Raw genomic sequence first — 6,000 nt, 5'->3', positions numbered from 1 at the left:
TTACGTGCGTGCACACACACATACACACACACAGAGAATGCATTATTATTATTAGGAATTTAGCTGCAGACAACAGATAACCCTGCCCCTACTCTTTCTCCAGTATTTTTCCATGTGTTAATAAACTTTTACAAATTTAAAGCTTCTTGTTTTGTTGAATAAGTTTATCTTCTATTGGTACCTGGACTTTTCACCCAAGCGAGGGATGGGGCATAAGATTTTATATATACATAAATACATACTTACATATATACGCACACATATATATATATATATGCACACACACATACGTACATATATGACATTTCAATTTGCAAAATTACCATGTTCTACCTGCAGATCTGATAATGGCAACTATGTACAGCTTTCCTCTTGAAGTACCAACTGGTAGTTTCGAGGGCACTCACCAGACGGCTCAATCTTACACTCAATGGTGTCTAGTTGCTAGCTGAAACTATGGATGTAAATGAAGTTTATTCATATTCTATAGAATTATACCTATAATACTGATCAATGTCTCTATTATCAAATTTCAAAGCAATCACTTCCTTTAGAAATTTAGGGACAGGACCTTTTTCTCCCTTCTTGAACAGGGATTTCCTTTCAACAGTCATGGAAAACAGTGTCCCTACTTCCACTGTCCCTTCTTTCTTATCTAGAAGCTAAGAATCAACTCTAGGAACCACTTAAAATGTCTTGTTTGCGTTGAGGAGCTCATAGGATCTGAGGAAGTGAAGTAAGTAGATGTAAGTTGGGCTATGAAAGAAAGGAAAAGTCTAGTGACTCAAAGGGAATAAACTGTCAAGAAAGGGTTTGGAGTTTTGTTTAGCTTATAGAATGGAGTTCAGGAGAGCAAACAAAAGTTTAAAAATGCAATTCCTAAAAAGTCAGGAGCCACTGACATCCAGAGTATGGATAAAAAGCCTAGCTTTAGCTATAGGAAGGTATACCCTTCCATTGGCACACGCCAAACGTTTTCACACAAGTAGGTGTGGTTGTAGAAGGTGAAGGTCATTTCTTTTTTCTCTTGTGAGTCGCACGGCAGTTGACAGAGTTGAGTACTACCTGAAGGAAGAGATGCCACCAAGTGGAGAAGTACAGAGATGAAGAAATGAATAAAAAACAATCAGAGTTGGCAGCCGCCTAAGGATGAAAACTATGAATTTATAGACGAACGAAGATGAGGGAATGAAGCTAACTTTGGGGGTACACAAACTCCGGCCCATAGCTAAAGTTCCAATGGCATACAGAGACGGTTGTTGGCCTTTTTCTTACTTCCTTTGTTTCTTCTTGGTGAATACAGTGGGAGTGCAGAATGTGATGGTCTGCGGATGGGGAGCTCCGTCATAAGTGGACTGAGAAGAATAAACTAAAGGGGGCTCACGGGACCAAAGGTCTCAATGACATCAAAGACAAGGGGTTGTGTGGAAATGAAAGCAGAGAGCTGGAAGATTATATGGTGTGGCTAAGAGAGGTGGGCACATTATTATGATTTCAGAGGAGAAACAATTCTACGTGAGAGGAGGTGGCTGAACGGGATGGAAATGAAGGTCACTGGAGCGTGGGAGCAAACGATAGGAAGAGATCTGGTGTATAGGTCTTTCCTGTTAACTTCGCCCACCGTGACGGCAGGGTGGGAAAAAATGTTGTGAGCCAGGTATCAAATATTCAATAAAAGACAACATGGACGATGAGTCCAAGGACATCAACAAGAAACGCACTGGGTGAGCCAGCTAGAGGACATGAGCTCCAGAGAAATATGCAAAAAACAATGCAGAAGTATCACAGCACAGAGGAGAATCTCTATGTAGCAAATCAATCCCAACGCGTAACCCTGGGGAGGTAGGTTGAGAAGATGCACCCACTGGGGAAAGTTGCAGGGTAAGCAGCACCTTTGGAGGATCTAATTAAGGCAAAGTACAAGTATCAAGGAAGTGCCACCCGTTGCCTATCATCAGGAGCAGACGTCGCAGCACTTCTGCCACTATGTCTTGCTATCATTGTCATCCAGGAAAACAATACAGTCCAACACCGGATGCAAAAGCCCGTCACTCACAAAGACAAGAGACAGCAAGATCAGTTTCAGTGGCCGCTCTCAGTCTCTCCAGGTCAGCAGATCCCTTCCAGCCTGCAAGCACCCTTCGTGTACCACAGTACAAAGGGCCCCATTCTCTCCCCACAGGGGACGGATATGGTGCTGAGGTGGCCACGTGCCAACTGATGCACACACTTAAGCAGAACCAACGGTGTGCAAACGAGAAAAATCTTCCCACGCAAGATGGCCTATCACAAGCTGTAAGGACTCCATCTCTTGGTAAGGTGATGATCCAGGTCCAAGGCCGATTCTTCTGTGGCCCCGACAATGTCAAAAGACTGCATTGCTCAAGACTGCCCCTCCCGACAAGAAGGAAAGTTCTGAGAGGAGATCAAGGACGACAGGAATTGGTGTTTGGAGGGCCAAGAGGAAAGAAAGGTTTGGACCGAAGAGGAAAGATGAGAGCCAAGGGATAAGACAGCGAAGTGGGAATTAGAAAAGAAACGATGCAGCTGAGCAGCAGGGACTATTCTTGGAGCAATGTCAAGTTCCCCGAAGCAATCATTCCTAGCATTCCTGTGACAAAAAGGGATTCAAACATCTATGGGGAGAGTCTGCTGTGGCCTTGATTATGTCTCTGAGGCTGTTCCTTTTGTCAGACTCTTGCTTTTTATTCCTATTATTAAGCCTTATTTTTTAATACACCTTTAACACTGTGTCTTTTCAACTTGCTTTTCAAAGTACAGTATACATTTTTTCTTTACAAAATAAATCCTTTGGCAAAATAAAACTTAAGGTGGCTTAAATCAGGGCTTGTTTTATAACAAGATCAAGTATTAGCAACAGTAATAAGAGCTGGCATTTATTAAGTCAGGCACTGGACTGAGGGCTTCACACGTGTTATCTTTTTTACTTCTGACAAGTGTGGGAGAAACTATTTTGATTCCTAGTTTTCAGAAAAGGAAATTAAGACTTAAAGAAGTGATTTAACTTACAGTAAGTAGTGCCCCGGGCAAGGGCACTAATTAAGGGCACTGTGGGAACTTTATAAGGACAGAAAAAGAACAGAGTAGGAAGTTCAAAGTGGAGTGGGTCCCTCTGAGAGCAGAGAAGGCGCCTAAAATACTCACAGCAAATTGGTAAAGTAGTTAAAATTGGCGACCTACCCTCACAATATGCTCAAGCATGATCATCGCAGCAACTATTAAACTCATCATGCAAAGTTAGGCTCAGGGTCCTCGTCCACAGAGCTCTCGGTCCCTGCAAAGCAATCGTTTCTCTGAAGCACACACAACAGACCTATTTATCTCGCACACAATGCTTGGAGTGTTGTGCTTAACAGTGAGGAATGTAAAGGACAGAATTTCTATAATTCCATCTACTTTCAGACAGCAGAAATTAAGTTTTCTACCATGGGTCAAAGTTCTGGCTCAATGGACAAAGAACCAAGTAGCAGCTGAAATGCTGATTTGGAAAGTCTTCCTCTAAGAGCCCCCCAAACGTGTGTGTGTGTGTGTGTGTGTGTGCGCGCGCGCGCGTGCGCATGTGTGCCAGTGTGCGTGTTCTGAAGAATACTTCCTTACTTACTCCTCAGCTATTTCAAGGAATAAAAATGGAGACTAAGACTTTTTAAAATAAACTAGGTGATTTAGGGGTACCTGAGTGGCTCAGTGGGTTAAGCCTCTGCCTTCGGCTCAGGTCATGATCCCAGGGTCCTGGGATCGAGCCCCACATCGGGCTCTCTGCTCAGCGGGGAGTCTGCCTCCTCCTCCACTCTCTCTGCCTGCCTCTATGCCTATTTGTGATCTCTGTCAAATAAATACATAAATAAAATCTTTAAAATAAACTAGGTGATCTGAATAGAAACCAGAGCTGCAGCAATGTGCTCTCCTCTTAAGCTCCCATACACTTAATAGGTAGGCTCTCTATTGGATGGGAGTTGGGAATTTCCAAGTGAGCTTAAAAAGAATGGCTTTCCAAGACAGGAGACATTTGGGGCTTAAATCTCAGTTGTGCAACCTTCTAGAACGTACATCCAGGAGAATTTTCCCTCAACCTTCAGTCTTGGTTTCTTCATCTATGAAACACAAGGCAAAAAAAAAAAAAAAAAAAAGCAAAAACAAAAAACTTCAGAAGTTGTTAAAAGACATAGAAGGTCTGGAACAGAGAAGGCATCCACAGATGTTAGGTCCTCTGTCAACCTCCCTTCTTCCCTCAGCAGCAAAGTAATGGCCTTTCCTCATTCTCCCAACTGGTGTTGGAATAAAAATCACTGCTCAAAGTTCATTCAGGCATCACTTCTGGTTTTATTTTGGATCTGGTTCTAGTAGTGGTTTTATCCACCTCCCTGGCTCAAATATACACTATTATATAACTATGGGATGTGACAAGTCTGAAATTCTTGCAAATTTTGGTAGCTTGTCCAATTCATTCAAAGTAGTTAGACATGGGTCATTCCTTGTACACGGTGGCATTAAATAATCATTGACAGTTTGACAGCATGTACTTACTTAGACCCATCATTCTTTCTCTATTGGCAAATAATTAACAAGATTTCTTCCAAGAAGTAGACTCCATTCTGAAACTTAAATGTCAAATGCATAAGACCTGTCCTCTAAGGAGCAAGGATCATGTAATCGCTAATAAAACTGGTACAGTATCAAGGCTGAGGCTGGACATCGTGGATTCTGAATCCAGAAGTCTTAAAATGTTCAGTTTCAGTAAATGCTGTTACTCACTCTGAGGATCCCCATCAGTCGATTTTGATGTGCAGTCTGGACAGCCAAAACATGTCCAGAACATTCACTGTTATTTAACACACTGGGCAGAGTTCTTCCCCACCAATCTGAGATTCAGTCATTCTAACACACCAGTATGTTCCCTGGTTTTCCAGGAAAGCTCACCTACCTGAAGAGAAAAACTTCATCAACTCTGTACCTTCCGAATTGAAAAATATTCAGTGTGCTCATTTCTGAAGAAAGCCATTTTAAAGCTAAATGTTTAATTTTTTATTGTTGGTTTAACAAGAAAAAGAACTATGACAATGTAGAATGTATTAATACATCCCCAGATCTTGTCTCCCCTTCCACTGACCTCCACTCCTCCATCCACAGGGATCAAAAGAGAGCTTAGGACTCCCATGTCCCTAGAAATTTCCGCCACCACACTCCCACCTAACTTCCTAATTTCTCTGCCATTCTTTATTTCAAGATCATTAACTGTAATCCAACCATACTTTCTACTTCTGTTCATGTCAGGTACCAACCCACATTTAGTTTCAACACTCCAGACCCTTTCCTCTGTGCCCTCGAAAACAAATGCCAACATTTTTTGTCACAGGACCCTGTAAAGAGTTAAAAATAACTAAGGGTCTCCAAAGAGCTTTTGTTTACATGGGTTATATTTACTATTCTTTGCTGTGTTCAAAACTTGAAAGAAATTTTTAAGTATTTATTAATTCATTAAAAAATAAACTCATTGCATATTAACAAATTCATTTTTATGAAAAAATTTATTTTTTTGAAACCAAAAAATTAGTGAGAAGAGTGGCATTTTACATTTTTGCAAGTCTCTTTAAGGCCTGGCTTAATAGAAGACAGCTGGAGTCTTTTATCTGCTTCTGCGTTCAATCTGTTGTGATATGCTATTTTAGTTGAAGTATATGAAGAAAATCCGGCCTCACCCAGATATATGGTTAGAAAAGGGAGGAATATTTTAAGAATCGTTTCAGATAATTGTAGATATTCTTTAACACTGTATCAAAACCCAACAAATGGTAGTTTCTTAAAAGTGCATTTTAATGTGGAATCTAAAGCGATATTGATAAACTTATTTTTACTTGGTTATATTAAAATCCATTAGTCTGTCTTGCACTCCAAATGGGTATCTCACCCACACATGATTTTCTCACACCATGCCTCACTCATTTGGAAACCATTGCTTCACTGAGTTATGGAGATGTCCCA

General features: G+C 41.0%; 1 pseudogene; it reads left to right on the top strand.

Annotated features, from left to right (window-relative positions):
• The first annotated feature begins 1,683 nt into the window (after positions 1-1,683).
• Positions 1,684-6,000, top strand: part of LOC116857868 — a 29,155-nt pseudogene continuing 24,838 nt past the window's right edge.

This window comes from Lontra canadensis, unplaced genomic scaffold (genome assembly GCF_010015895.1).
Source record: "Lontra canadensis isolate GAN:19392208 unplaced genomic scaffold, GSC_riverotter_1.0 scaffold127, whole genome shotgun sequence".
Taxonomy (NCBI): domain Eukaryota; kingdom Metazoa; phylum Chordata; class Mammalia; order Carnivora; family Mustelidae; genus Lontra; species Lontra canadensis.
Note: the sequence above shows the minus strand (reverse complement) of the source record. Positions and strands in the feature narration are given on the sequence as shown.